Source organism: Panthera uncia, assembly GCF_023721935.1.
Source record: "Panthera uncia isolate 11264 chromosome A1 unlocalized genomic scaffold, Puncia_PCG_1.0 HiC_scaffold_17, whole genome shotgun sequence".
Classification (NCBI taxonomy): Eukaryota; Metazoa; Chordata; class Mammalia; order Carnivora; family Felidae; genus Panthera; species Panthera uncia.
The window spans coordinates 107,757,859-107,773,712 of NW_026057577.1; the positions used below are offsets into that span (position 1 = coordinate 107,757,859).

The 15,854-nt window shown below is 44.1% G+C and overlaps 1 protein-coding gene across 4 annotated transcripts in view; it reads right to left on the bottom strand.

Moving 5' to 3' along the window:
• The window catches only part of GRIA1 (glutamate ionotropic receptor AMPA type subunit 1), a 302,961-nt gene that overhangs the window by 148,968 nt on the left and 138,139 nt on the right, over window positions 1-15,854 (bottom strand). The window lies entirely within an intron of this gene.

A 15,854-nucleotide genomic window follows, 5' to 3' on the forward strand; every position in this document is an offset into this window, starting at 1 on the left:
GGACGCCTGACTCCAGCCTTTGGGGACAGCAAAGAAGGCTTCCAGGAGGACGGGAGAGCGTTGACACTGACAGATCAGTGGGAATCAGCCCAGAGAGGGACTAGGGTGCAGCCTTACGCATATGAATTCTATCTGGGGATGAAAGGCGCAGCACCAGGAATATAGTCAATGGTATTGTAGCAGCGTTGGGTGGTGACAGATGGTAGCTGCACTTGCAGTGAGCACAGCATAACGTATAGAGAAGTTGAATCGCTGTGTTGCACACCTAAAAATAATATAACACTGTCACCTTTTTTCAAATTAAGGAAAGAATATATATATTTTAAAAATATTTCAGGTAGAAGAAGCAGCAACAGCAAAGACCCAGCAAAGAAAGAAGACACAGAGCGTTCAGGGAACGCGGCCAGGGTGTCAGGTTCCGCGGTCCCTGCCTCCAAGAGATTCAGCAGCAGAATGTGTGCGACAATCAGAGCGAGTAAAAAACGAGGCCAGGAATTCCCTCCTGGGGAGGTGGGAGGGCAGGACTGGCAAGGGCAGGAAAGCCCACGCACAGCGCAGGCTGTCCAAATCCATCCTTGGTTCACTCAAACCTCTGATCATCATTCCTGGTTAGGGCACCATCCACTTAGTATCAATAAATCCCCCAGCCCTGGGCATTGCCCTGACAGCTCTCTCCCAGGGAGGGAACTCCTGTATCAGCAACTCCTTTTTATTGTCACTTCATTTAAGGCTTCTCACACCAGCATATCTCCTTGGCTCCTGGCTTCAGTCCCTGGAAATGTGGCAGCCTCATTGTAAATAGTGGATAATGAGGTGACAGGACAATTTCATTTTGGGGGAGGGAGACAGAAAGTAGATGCGGGGGTGGGGTGGGGGACCTTTAGATATTCATCCTCCTCCTTGAATATTTCTATCCTCATTGGTAGGAATGGCATTCCTGATCTGACTCTAACCTTGTGATGTCAAAAGTGTTTTATTTCCATCACTCAGAGGGCAGTAAGAATGCACTCCATCCCCTTATACTGTCTTGCATCCAAGATCTAATACTGACAGGCAACAAATTACTATAATTGATATAAATTGTCCCCATCCCTCTATACAACATCACAGTTATTAGGGATTCTGAGACATGCCCAGGGCTTCCCTCTTACTTACTAGATAAAACCTTATCATCCACTTGCTAAATTCAACAAATATTTATTGAGCACCAGAAACTAATATTCCCAGAAAATTGGGATACCATGTTGATACAAGACAGACATATTTTCTGCTTTCATAGAGCTTACAGAGGGGTTAGCAAAGTTTTTACATTAAGGGAAAGAAAGGATATTTTCAAAGAGTAAAAAGGGGCTCAAGCATAGAATAAAGGTTCATAACTGCTATTACGGCCAGTGTTTACTGAGCATTTACTACTGGCCAGGCATTGTACTAAGCACTTTGTATCGATATCCAGGTAGAGGCACCAGTTTATCCAAGGGCAATAAGGTGAAAGAGAGGAGGAGACCTGAGAGAAACCCCAGGAAATCCAGTATGACTCGGGTAGGGATGTGGTACAGAGGCGGAGGAGGGTAGGGACCACATTGCCAAGGGCCTTCCCAGGACTGGAGAAGTTAAGTCTCTGTGTCACGTGTCAATGTTGCATTTTACTTTGGCTTTGGATTCATCTCAGATTCACAGGGACCTCTCTTCGTGCTGGCCCTACAGCCCAGTTGGGACATGGCAACAAAAGGAGATGCAGAAGAGGGTCATCCTCCCCTGCTCAGATTTGTATATTTATTAGGAAACCTGAGTATTAATTACCAGGCACTGAAAGCCAATGATGTGTCATTGTATATGAGGGTGAGAATTAGGTAAAGACTGGGCCCCCTGGTTCTGGAATTAGACCCATTTTGTGGCTGACACATGAAACCAGGAGCAGGGGACAGGACAAACAGACTGACTCTTCAGGTGTCTAATATGGTTGTGGAAAAGTAAATGCAAAGAAGCAAATCTGGGACCATGAACAGGCCCCTTCCCCAAACAGTGGAGTTCACACCAAATTGGCATTTCTCAATTTTTTTTTTATTTAATTTTGGTAGAAGTCCTCTAATAAAACTTTAATACTCATTGGAGGTGTGTACTTCTACAGATGTGACTATTCTCTTCTTTCTCTCCATCTTTCTTCTATCTCTCTACCATCCACCCGTCCAGTAAATGTTTATTGAACATGTAGTAGATGTTAGGTAGCAAGATGGGGCCAGGGATACAACACTGGATAAGAAGATAATACCCAGCTATCATGAAGCTTAGGTTCTAGAGAGCGGGGAGAAATGATATACAGTCAACAAGATTACTTTGGATACAATAAGTGTTATGAAGAAAATGAAATGGGATGTGAGAGCCTCTGGCAGGGCAACTTTAGAGACGATGGTCAAGGAGACCCTCTCTGTGGAACACACCCTAGAGCTGAGGGATGAACCATAAGAAGGAGACTGCCAGGCAAAGGGCCAGGGAAATGGTTTCCGGCAGAAGGAACAGAAAGTACAAAGGCTCTTAAAAGGCTCAGGAAAAGATGGGTGAGCTTGTGAAACAGAAAGGTGGCCAGTGTGGATGCAGTGTGGGAGAAAGGAGGGAAGCAGTAGAGATGAGCATAGAGGAAAACATCCTACAGCTCTGAGTAAACTTGACACTTCCCTAACGATTATGGTACCTCATGTGTGATCTGGGTGCCTCTGGAGCTCCAGAACATCACCTTGGTCTGAGAAGTCAGTTCTAGCTTATCTTACCAGACATTTCAGTTCTAGCATCTCAAAGCTCAGGTCAGTGAAGGAAAGACACTGTGGAGGGTAAGGTGGTTCTGACTCTGTGGAACATGGGAAGGGCAACATCTTCTGACTTCGGTGTGATGGGACCTCAAACATGGACAATCAGTGAGTTCACTGGGCTCTAGTTGTAGATGCTGCTGTTCCTCAGATGTTTCTAGGCTTGCTTTAGGTTCTGGGACATTTGTTCATGTTCTTGCTCCAGCCTGAAAAGCCCTCCTGCCTCCTGCCTTTTTCCTCTCCAAATATTTTCCCTTCTTTAAAGTTTTAGCTCAAATGCCACCTCCTCCATGAAGTTCCTATGCCTCCCCATTCCTAACTATAGTCTAAAAGTCTCATTCTTTTAAATGTCCATAGAAAAATTTGTGTCTCTTATCATTTTTTATCTATCACCCATGCTTCATTAGTTTAAGTTCTTTGATTCTAAGAGAAAAAAATCAAGACAGACTAATGTAATACAAAAAGAAGTTTACTGTAAGGATATGATGGGCCCACAGCTAAGAAAAAATACAAACCTGGGCATTAGAGAAGTTAGACACTATAGAAGTTTGGGAATTTGGGTTCTCATGGACAGTCTCTTCAGTTTTCACTACTGCTCTAGCCGCTTGTGATAACTGATCCATTCAGTTCAAGCCTGGTCTTGCTCAGGGCCTGGATTATACCTTGGTCAAGGGAAGGCAGAACAACTAACTATCTTACTAATATGGCAGCCAAAAGGAAATGAAGGTGCTGTGAACAGAGAGGAAGCGGATGGTGGGCACATCAAACCAACAGATGTCTATTAACTTTCTCTTTGCCAGTATTTTAGAAGTCAAAGTCCACGACCACATTAAGAACTCCATAAATGTCACATACATCTAAATACCAAGGTTAAGTAAGGAGCTGAATGAAATTTAGTCATTGTTACCTGTCTCCTCTGGGTTAGATACTGTGGAATAGAGTGGCAAATAAGACACATGATATCTCTGCCCTCACAAAGCTTATATTATTCTTTATAATCCCAAGACAGTATCACACAATGACTACACAATATTTTTGCTGTATAAGTAAATGAAAGAATGAGTCAATGTAAATCATTTATCTATATTAATCAATTGATACTATTCTTGACAGCTGGTGTCATCTTGCATCCAAGTCTTTACTTGCATTGGTTTGCACTCATTATTTTTCTTTTATATTACCAACTGACTTTGTATCTTTTCACTCACAATGGAGGTGTAAGTCCTCTTGAAGCCGGAGGCCCTCCAGCTTCATCATTTTGATTGATATATACAATAAGCAGTGACCTCCACAGAGTTGAGTAGGGAATAAACATAAATGCTTGGTGATGTGACTTGTCTCACAGTCCTCTAAATTAGGTTGACCATCTAGCAACCATGAGCTTGTAGGATACACAACACCCCGCTCCGCTGCCATGCTTCAGCCCACTGAACTCCATCACTCCCTGTTACCTTAAGCCAAAAGAGAATGGGAGCTGTACTCTTAGGCTGGCATCCAGAACCAAGCTTACCTTAATGCATTCCACCCACAACATGCGGTCTCCTTAGCCAGTGCTCCCTAGACAAGAAGGTTTACATCCCATTACATAACTCAACCCTTAGGACATCAAACTGATTAAAAATAAGGGCAATTTCATCCTGCAAAGCAAACTACTTAGCATTACTATGTACCCAGGTAGTATTATTGGAAAAGGATCTTTCAGAGTATTTCCTATAATGGCATATGTGTTTGTGTGTGTGTGTGTGTGTGTGTGTGTGTGTGTTCTCTTCCCTGACCCATCACTTGGTCCAAGAACAATCACAGGATCATAGATTATTAGTGCTAAAAAGGAAACTGGTCCTGAGGGCCTTTTGGCCTTAGAGAAAAGCCTCCCAATAGATAGCTCTGTGACAAACTCCAGTTTAGAGTCTTTTTAATTTGCATGTGCTTAGACTATGCAAAACCTGGTATCAAGGGCACCACTACTCACAAGGTAGACCCTCTAACCTCACATAATGTCAGCATACCGGAGCTTCCCACTGCCTGTTTATCCTGGATGGCTGGCACTACTTGGGAAAACGCTGTTCTTCTTCTGATTATTAGAGTTGAGTATTTGCTATCTCTACTGAATGTTTAGTTTGTGCCCAATTCTGTTCTAAGCACTCCACCTGCATTTTATCATTCGCTCCTGACAGTAATTTTTTTTTTTCCTATTTCATGCATGAGGAGGTTGAAGTTCAGGAGATTAATTAATCTTCCACACATCATGCATGTGGTGACAGAGCTGGGATATGAATCCAGGTCTGTTTCACTCCATGGCCTGTGCCTTGAGCTGTGTTATTCTGTCCCTTGAAAGTCTGGTACCACAAACCAGAGCTTCCATTCCCTGGGTAATACTACCAGCCAATACCGAGCACTTGCTGTATATGCCAGGTCTCATGCTAAGTGCTTTATATGAATTACTCATTTACTACTAATCTGGTAGTATGGAGTCGGGATATGGTTATCCTCCCATTTTATGGAGAGGAGAATGAGGCTAAGCAACTTGTCCAAGGTCAAAGTAAGTAGAAGATTCAGAATCCAAACACGGGTATTCCAATTTCAGGGCCATTGCTCTGGCCCTCTCTGCCAGGTATCAGCAACCTTTTTCTGCAAAGGGCCAAAGAGTAGATATCTCAGGCTTTGTGGGCTATGTGGTCTCTGCTGCAACTAGTCCATGCTAGAAGCAGCCAAAGACAAAAGGTAAATCGGTGAGTGTGGAATTTTATTACACTATGAAACCTTATTTCTAAATACAGGCAGTGGGCTAGATTGGGCCTGTGGGTTGTAGTCCTACTCTATGTAGGAGTGCCAGCTCCTACTCTGCTGTTCTGCTACTGGATAGCACGTAGGACGGGACGCTGGCAAAATCTGGGGAGAGATGATAATAACTCACAGCGTATTGTATGACTCTTAAATCTCTCACATCCATTTTCTCTTGTGAATATCCAGTAAGGTAAGGAGGGCAGGAATGATGACCCTTGAGCCCATGTATGAACAAGGAGCCAAGGATCATGCAGCTGAGGAATGACAGAAACACAGGTGACGGCCCACCTTTCTTTTTCACATCTTGTGGCTCTTCTGTGGTGACTGTGGTTAGTCACACTGTTGGGAGCGCAGGCAAAAGGAACCCTGAGAGGGTCGAAGTCAACTGATGATGTCCCCATTTGACCGAAAGCCAATGTTTGCTGACTTCCGTGCAAGAGCCAATGGGGCCTCCCAGCACACAGACAGGCTCCAACTGAAGTGTCAACACACAGACAGCAATATGGCAAGTAGATCTCTAGGCTTCCTCTCCTGTGCACTGGCCAGCTTTGGGCTAGAGAAGGCTGAAACGCTGCCTTACAGCCACAGACTACACTGAGGCGGGGGAGACCCCAACCCTGAGAGGGCAGGCACTTTGAGAGGTTTATTTTCAAAACTGGGTGTGTACCAGAGGGCTCATGACATTGTGTCTGGACCCTGCAAGGCCAAGGCTCGGCTGCATGTGGGAGCTGAGTCAGGATTGCTGGGTGAGAGGCTGCGGTGAGGGCTCTGTTTGGACAAGGTTAGGATTGCATTCGAAGATAAGGTCAAGCCGGGCCTATTCTTGGGTTGGGTTCCAGGGCTAAGGAGAAGGTTGCAGTCCAGGGCTGGGGAGAGAGTGCCTCATCTGTGGCTAGGAGGTGGGGTTCACTGAAGAGTCCAGGTAGGAACTATATGCGCTTAGCTCTGCCTCTGGGCAGCCTCTGGGAACTAGCACGCTAAACAGCCAGAGCAGATTGAATAAAAGCAAGGATCCTGACAAAAGGGAAGGGGTTGTGGGAGAGATTAACATCATAGCTTCCTCTGCCTTTGGCCCACTCATCACTCCATACCTCCTCTCCCCCCATCATAAAGCAACTTCTGCTGGTTTATGAATGAACCATGACTGCAAGGCAGACCAGATAAATCATTTATGAGGTGAAGCCAGACTCTCCCTTTGGCTATCTTGATTCTGTGTCCTAGGTGAGGGGGAGAAAAAAAGTATTTTGCTTCTTATTTGCTATTCTTTTCCTATGAAAATCATGCATATAAATGGTTTATTTAAGCCAAGCAGCAAGCCTACAGTGCAGCACACACCCGTGAACCTGACTGGCACCCATCAATCAAGGCAAGGTATCACCAGAATCTGCAGATGACAGCCCAAGGGTGCCCTAAAATCAGTGAAATTCATTTTCCAGCAAGGGTGTATCCACTGAGAAGGCAAATGGACAAGAATGAAGGATACAATGAGGCTACAGAAGACAAGCGGTTCCAGATCTCAAAACGATATGACAGCACCAGAAACCAACTTCCACCTTCTCTGATGTCTGACTTTACTCCTGACATCTGCCCTTGGCTGGTTTCTTGAGCTGAACACTAAGCAAGTGGAGAGTTGGACAGAGAAAAGCTAAATCTTTCTTCCTTTTCTTCTGTTCTTCTAATGCATGGTCTCAACAAAGCGTACTGAGACCTCATTTAAAACAAATGCTCAACCAATAATAGAATGTTGCTATGAACATGAACTTGCCTTTCCTTTCCAACAGGGATGTGAAAAACCATCAAGAGTCTACCCAAGAGGGCACTTGAAATTTCAGGCTGCGAGCTCGGCCCCCTGTTACCTATCCTGCCTCTGCTCCCAGGCTGTGCTCCTCCTGCCTCAGTTTCACATTGGTCTTTCTGTTACTTTTCAAGACAGTACAAACTTTCCTGCCTTGGGGCTTTTGCACATGCTGTTCTCCTGTGGGAAGCTCTTCCACCCTCTTTAAATGCCTGGCTCCTCACTCCTCAGGCCTCTGCTTTCGTGTTCTCTCTTCAGAGAGTCCTTCTCCAAAGGATACAGCCTGCTTTTTTGTTCTCTACAGCAGTGCCTTATTTCCATCACAGCTTATCTCTGTCTTTAATTATCCTCTTTAAGTTTTTATTTGTGTCATTTCATTTCCCCCAATAGGGCAGAGATTATGACTATTTTATCTACCACTACAGTCCTAGCATCTACACAGTGCCTGGCACATGGAAGGCATGGAAACATGTTTGCTGAATGGAATGAATGAATGAATGAATGATTGGTTGAACAAGCTGCTGGTTCTCTATATGACCTTAGGCAAATTATTTCCCCTCTTTGGAGTTCATTTCCTCATTTGTAAGAGAAGTGAGATTCAATTAGCTCTAACGATCTTCCACCTCTGCAAGTACAAAGTTTCTTACTTATTTTCCAGGTGGGAGAGGTGGGGCACGAAAGCATGCTGTCTAGCCTAGGGACTGGAACTCAGGTCTCCTAGACAATTTCCACCAACTGAGACTCTTTAACAAAAGCCCAGCTGCTTCTCTGCAGAGACACTCACCCCCCACTCCAGATATTTAGTTCCTTTTGTACCAAAATTTGAATCACTTTGTAAGGTTTCTCAAAACACAGGATGAAACAGCTGCTGCCAAAAAACAGTACAGGCTGCTTGAATTCTGGAAGAAATGCTGAGAATAAAAGCATTTCTGTTTCTCACTATCCTGCGGTGTTCTCTTTGTCTGTCCCCACTAAAATGAAGAGCTCTAGGAGGTGGTGTGGGGGGGAAAGGCTGAGATTCAAGCTAATCCTTGGGAAAACAGTAAGCGAGGAAGGAAAGAGGAGAAGGCATGGGTACACATATGTAGAACCAGTGTGAGCATCTGAGGAAAGCATGACTATGAAGCTAACAGACTAGCTTTCCTGCTTTGGCCTTACGCACCCACACAACTCCATGGGGGAGAGCCTCATTGGCCCTGATTCAGTCCCCTGCCTCATTTCCTAATAGTCCACTGAACATTGGAGACCCAAACACACTGTGGAATGCAGCAAACCATTTCTTTCCAGGTCTCTTCCTCCCACATTCCTCAGACATGCCCCTCCACACCTGGAAAACTTGTATACATCCTTCAAGACCCCACTGAGATGTTGACTCCAGTGGGCAGCCTTCTAGCCATTCCAGAAAAAAAAAAATTACTTTCTGCTCTGAGTTTTTAATGCACTTTCTTAGTACTTATCTTGATAGTCTGTAATTTAACATTTTCATGTCTGTCTTCTTCACAAGACTGTGAGCTTATTTATGGCAGGGTTGAGCTTATTTAAGGGCTGGGTTGACTTTGTTTTGCAAAGACCAGCCCAGCCCTGGTCTTATTACAGTAGATGCTCTGTAACTGTTGGTTTGCTCACCTGTGAAGTGAGGGCAATGATACCTGCCTTACCTGCTGTGAAAGTTCTAAATTCACTATGAACTGTACTATACAGGTAAGCCATCATTTTATTCTAATTACACAACCAGAAAAGAAGTAGACTGGACAGGATATTATTATTCCCTTTAGTCAAATGAATTTCCAAGGGTTAGGAGGTTTCTCTGAGTAGCACAGCCAGTAAATATCAAACTAGAAAAAGAAAACCACGTTGCTTGAATTGTGGTAGGACTTTATTTTTTATTTTTATTTTTATTTTTTACTTCATCAGATCACAAATGTCTCTCAAAAGTTAGCTGTGAGTTTGGTCACACTGATTCGCTGACTAAAGAAAACATGATGTAAGTCCTTCCAGAGATATCCCAAGTGAATCTACCTCTCCCACTTTCTGTCCCTGCTACCACCTTGGCAAATGCCTCTGTCAGTCTTCATCATGCCTACTTATTACACTTTATCACTTCCTTCATCACTTTTCTTTATCCTTGCCTCCACCTTGCCCACTTCTTTTTCCCCACCCTCATCCATTCCTCACAAAGCAGCTAGAATGTTCTTTTGAAAATGGAAATCAGATCTTATCCTAACACCATGGCTCTGAGCCCTTCTGAGGTTTCTCATCATGCTTTGAATAAAGTCTGAACTCCTTTGCATGACCTCTAAGGGTCTGTTGTTGTCGGGGTCCTGCTGACCTAAACAGCTTCTTTCTTCATATCCCTGTCCCTCCTCGACTGCTTCAGCTCCTAGGACACAGCAAGGCCTCCATCATGCTGCACGCACTAGCTAGGACTTTCTCTCCCATGCCCACTCAGCCAGTCTTTCAGGGACGGCCCTAAGTAGGTTACCCACTGTTCTCTGTCACAGCATTTGATTTGTCTCCTTCACAGCACTTTACTCAAGTTGTAATTACGGTAGAAGCCCTTTTATCTGATGCAATGGGGGCTGAAATTAGATTATTTGTGAAAGATGATCAAAAAGGAGAATCACAAAAAATGATTCATAGCAGGTATTTTCTTTTAGCTTAAAACTGCTAAGTGCCCATGTATTTATCAATCTGTTGATACAGTGGGAACTTGAAGACATTTATAAAATAAATGTAAGTGCAGAATTTGTTTTTCCCCCAACTTTTATAGTTGTCTCGCCTACACCTAACATGACAATGTTTTTAGTGATTCATCTTTGAGACTTTCAAAGGTATTTAACTTAGTTTCCAAAGAAATAAAACAACTTTGTCTTGCACTCGTATTTCACCAGTTTACATACTTTTCAGTTACAATGCCCCAATATAATAAAAACACAGAAGTATAACTAGGCTTGGAAACAACAGAAATGATTCCTAGCATATTTCCAACAAAGCTGACATGGACAGAACTAGATGGGCTGATCGGAGATGAGGCTATGGGCCAGAAGCTTCCAGGAGTGTCAGCACAGCTGTTTACTGAGAAAATGGGGCATGCAGGTCAAGCCAAAGAGATGGTTGAATGGAACTTGGTTATGAGAGATTTCACTGCATCTAATTGATGGTTGGCTTGTTAATGATCTGTTCCTCTTAATTTAAGGCTGTACGTTTTGAGGGCAGGACCTCTTTCTCCTTTTCTCAGCCCGCTGACCCACTGCATAGCATTGAGAAGTATAACGAGTGCCAAGTAAATGAATCGCTAAGTGAATGTGATGTGCTTTGAACTGTTGAGGTTCAGAGCTAATGGCTAAGAAAGAATTCTTGAGACATCTTGGGTACAAGAAGGTGTCTTATTAAAGCATGGGGACATGACCTGTGGGCAGAAAGAGCTGCACTGGGATTGTGATGGGTGACTGATTATAAACCTTCAGGTTGGGAGGGGGTTAGGGATAGCATTAAGTCTCTAAGATATTTTGGAAACAAGGTTTCCAGGACCTTGTAGGGCTAGCTGCTGTTAGGAAAAGGTTATTTATTACTACTTAATAAACATTCAGCCTTCAGATGTATATCAGGGGTCATAAGCTTGGAGAATGATTGCCAACATATATCTTGGGTCAGCAGGGATTGAGATGAAGGAAGTTTTCAAAATGAACAACTCAGGAAACTACAGATGCCGTCAAGGATGTGGAGAGATGGGAACTCTCTTGCACTGCTGGTGGGAATGCAAACTGGTGCAGCTGCTCTGGAAAACAGTGTGGAGGTTCCTCAAAAAATTAAAAATAAACTACCCTATGACCCAGCAATAGCACCACTAGGAATTTACCCAAGGGATACAGGAGTACTGATGCATAGGGGCACATGTACCCCAATGTTTATAGCAGTGCTTTCAACAATAGCCAAATTATAGAAGGGATTTTTATATGTTCAAGTAGACATATAGGATCCTGGGGGTTTGGGATAAAATTGCCTTTTGCCCTTAGCAAAGTGTCATCATCAAGGCAGCTGAGTTCCAAGAAGAATGTCACTCTGCCTGTTTCAAGAACTTGTCAATGGGCTGTAGACAGTAAGGAAATTTAAATTTTCTTTTGCCTTTGTTCCCCACAGAAAATGGACTATCCCTCCCTCAAGTGAGGACTTTGGTTTCCTCAGCTGTAAGAGGATAGGCATGGGTTATACAAGCATGATCCAAGCAGATCCCAATTCTGCTCCCACTAATCACATTACCAATAACCATTTCTATGTTTCAAATTCTGGTTTCCTCCATACATTCTACATATACCTTAGAGCATTACATTACCGACCTCCCTCACACCCATACAGGCCATACAACCACCACCACTGACACACTACCACCTGCCCTCCCAGCTGGGGCCATTTGTTGCTTTAGCGTGACCCCCTTCCCCAGTGCCTCCTCTGAGACAGGTAAGCAGGTGGCAAGGCCAGTTATGGGCCGTGGTGCTAGGTCCATGGAACCCCTGCTGGATTTGTGTCTTTAGGATGTTATGACGCCTGAAGCTACCTTGAGTATGAGTACAAAGGGCCTCCTTTTTGTAGATCTGAGGTGGGAAGCTTGGATCTGCCTTATTTGAGACATTGGGAAAAATCCGCCCCTGCCATCCATACTGCCTTGGGTTGGTCTTTTCTGGTCCCCATAGTGCTGAGATCCAGAGAGCTGAGATCAGGTGAGCACCTTGAGGGAAGAAGTTTCCATGGGTCTTCCAGCTACATATTTCCCTCTTATATCTAAGGAAAGAGAGGGGCTGTTTAGGGTTTGGGGATTCTGGTTACTAGCTTAATAATAGTGGCAACAAATGGTGATGATGATGATGGTGATGATGATGGTGATGATGGTGATGATGATGATAGTTTCTAATATTACTGATAGCAGCTTGCATATATTGGTCCCTGTGAAGCTAGCAAATAGACAACATTTTACATTCATTAACTCTTTTAATCTCTGTAGCAACCCTAGAGGGTAAATGCTATTATTATTATTATTTTTTTTTTTAAGAAGGACTGAGGGAGGTGGGCATGTAGAACCAATAATGGCAGAGATAGAATTCAACTCTAATGTATGTCTGATTCCACAAAGTGAGTTCTTACTATTATGCTAAATAACCTTTTAACATATCTAACACCATGACATTTGCTGAGTGATTCATTTGCTGATTCAACATATCATATGTGATCCATTTTGGGGAATGTAAGAAGAAGGCACATAGGAAATGTCTGTGATGAGTGACATTGTAGAGAGCTGATAAAAACGAGGAGACTCTAAGAGCTTCCTTTTCCTGCTCTCCTGAGACCAAGGATGTAAACACTTTTAATCTCATATAACAGCTCTGGCTATTTGGTGCTGGTGACTAGGTTGAGGGGGATTCTGAAGCCGTATCTGGGCTCCAGGGGATGCAGTGCTAGGACATGGGGGCGCTGTCTGCCCTGTTCTCCCTCTGGAGAATGAGCTGCCCTTTCCTCTGAATGTATAGAACATGCTATACGTCGACTGCAGAACTTACTTCATTTTCTCTTGTACAAGACTTTACTAGTGGTTCATGAGTCCGTCTCCCTCATCACATTAAAATGTCCATTTTAAAAGCAGGGGTCTCGGTTCTTATTTTCCCCATAATGTATCACATATGAGGCCGGGCTGCCATATCCTAGCATGGTATCCCATGCAGCCCAGATGCGGCTTCAGCATCCTCCTTAACCTAGTCACCAGCACCAAACAGTCCGAGCTGTTATGTGAGATTAAAAGTATTTACATCCTCGGTGTCAGGACAGCAGGAGAAGGAAGGCCTTACTTAGAGTCTCCTCATTTTTATCAACTCTACAGCATTGGTCATCACAGACATTTCCTACCTGCCTCTTCATTTTAAAACTGCTGAGGCAGTTTAAAGTGTTTTCTATCTTCTCACCTCACTGGCTGTCAGCTGGGGTCCAAGAGGTGAAGGCCCCAAGTCAGTACATCATGCTGTAATGGGCATCCTGAGAAAGCCCTGTGGGAGCATGGACCTCTAGGAGGGCTGCTGCTTCAAGCTTTACCCAAAGCCTGGAGGGAAGTGGAGGGAGGAAAAGGGAGGGAAGGAAACACATCTTTGCCCTCCTCAGGGCCTAAGTCTGCAGAGCAAAGGCACAAAGGTCATGGAAAGCCATCCAGGGTACACTGGCCTGTCTTTGGCCCCCAGCTTGGGGTCTAGTGCACCGGCCTACCCTTCCTGTCTCTGTGTGGAAACTTGTCCAGCCTCATCCTATCTCTGGGCCTTGAGGTTCTTCTTGGTAAAACCTAAGATTTGGTGGCAGTTCCCTACAATTCTGATATTCTGTGATGATTCCCAGCCACAAAGTAATGAATGGGAGACAGAGCAAAGCTGGGCAGTTGACGAGGCAAGGACTCTGCTCAAGAAGCTGACCATGGCCGTGAACTTGTGCATTTGCTCCTAGATAGGAAAGTGCTATAGGGAGTGCCCTGTCCAGTGTAGAACTGTACTGCAGGAAGAAGAAACTAGAAAACAAAACCCAATAATTTGGCCCACTGTATGGACAAGTAAACCAGAACAACATGAAACGAAAAAGCAGAACTGACTCAAGAGCAGGCTGGGGTACTGGCTCTGTAAGGATCTGGGGAGAGGGAATATACAAATGGGGTAAAGCAAATGCAAATGAATATGTAGATGCATTTAGTTAATTTTTAAGTTGTCGAATATCCAATAGTGGCTGGTTAGCCTCAGATGTCACCCAGAGGAGCTAGATAATGTTCACTGAAGCAGTAACGCAGAGTAAAAGCTACCATTTATTGAGTATTTACTAAACATTTGTATTACTAAACATGAGCATTAATTTCTTTATTTCCCACAACAATCTCATGAAAAAGGTATTAGCATCTCCATTTACAGATGAAGATACAAGGTTTCAAAGTCACATGGACACGGCCGACCCGGGAATCAAAACTAGGTCAGTCTGCACTTCAACCCCACTCCTGTAGCCATCCTGCCTTCAGAAAAGCAAACAGACAAACTGACATCCCTCCTTACACCTACTCCCCTGTGATGATGCGAATTTCATCACCACCCTCTCCACTCATTTCAGTCCTTTGAGATCCCACTCAAACACCACCGCTCCTGCAACAACCCCCATCTGAATCAATCCATCCCTCCTTCAGCTCTTACCTCACATTTCCATTAGTGCCCTTAGCACTTTTCTGCCTTGTTCTAGAGTTGATTGTGTCTGGTCCTCCCTTTACACACAAAGCAAGTTGTTCAGACTCTCATTTTGACACTTAGTGTTTTGCATTAATACCACCCACGCCTGGATTTGTCTCCCATCTTTTACAATCAACATTTCCCTTAAAGACAGGAACTGTGTCTTAGGAATCTTTCTGTGGACCTGGCACTTAATAGTGCTTTGGGAACAGATGCTTGCTAGGGGAGGCTGGCACACACAGCTGGTTTCTCCATCCTGTCTGCTCTATCAGCTGTGACACCCCTCCGGAGTACTTTTCCTTGCACCTTTCCCATGGTCAGGGTCATTGGGCACTGCCAGGAGGGATCGGGAGTCCTGTGGGGAACAACTTTCAGATAAGTGAGCAGGTGAGGGAGGAAACTGCCCTTCTCCATTGCCACTCTTGTCCCTGTGGTCCTCTTTCTTCCAATGCAGACCTGTCCTCCTTGGCGTCCTCAGAGTTCACTTTAGGGAAAGGATTGCTTATCCCGTTCTCTTACTTTGGAGTTAGTCACTTATTTCTTCCTTCCTGGGGAATTAAGTCTCTGCTCCCCATAAAGAAATCTTTAGAGATCCTTTTTCAAGGGAGAGAGGCTTCGAGAGCCATACTTGGGATACCTACATGCCTATGCTGCCTCCTGGCTGGCTATTTGAGTGGTTAAGAGCACAGGGTCTGACAGTGGACAAACTCCATTCAATTCCCCAATCTGTCCCTTGGGCAAGTTAATTAGTAACTCTGAAATCTTTGCTGCCTCATCTGTATTACAGAAATAATAATAGTACCCACCTAATGGTGCTGCTTTGAGAATTAAATGCATTTAAAATGTGTTCTTAGCACAAAGTGCCTGGCTACCATGGTGTCTGTTGTTCCAGATGCTACTGTTGTGATGTTGCTGCTGTTTTGTAAACAACATCATCTCACCACTAGAGAGATAAGAGCAACATGTAGCTGAAAACCTTACCTCTGCAGTTAGTAGGAAACAAAAAGTCACATGTAGCTTCTAGCTGGAGCCTAAGAATAGCTGTAGTTAAGTTTCTGCTTAAAAATAACTTGCACGCTTTTAGGCTTTTAGAATCCAAGGTGTTTTAGAGAGCATCTTTATCAATTATGCCATTTTATAGAAAATGGAAGCTCAGGGAAGTGAAATGGCATTTCCAGAGTCAATCAGCCAAAGGTCAGGCAAGGTGACACTCAAAGTCAGGTCTCCTGACCCCAGTCC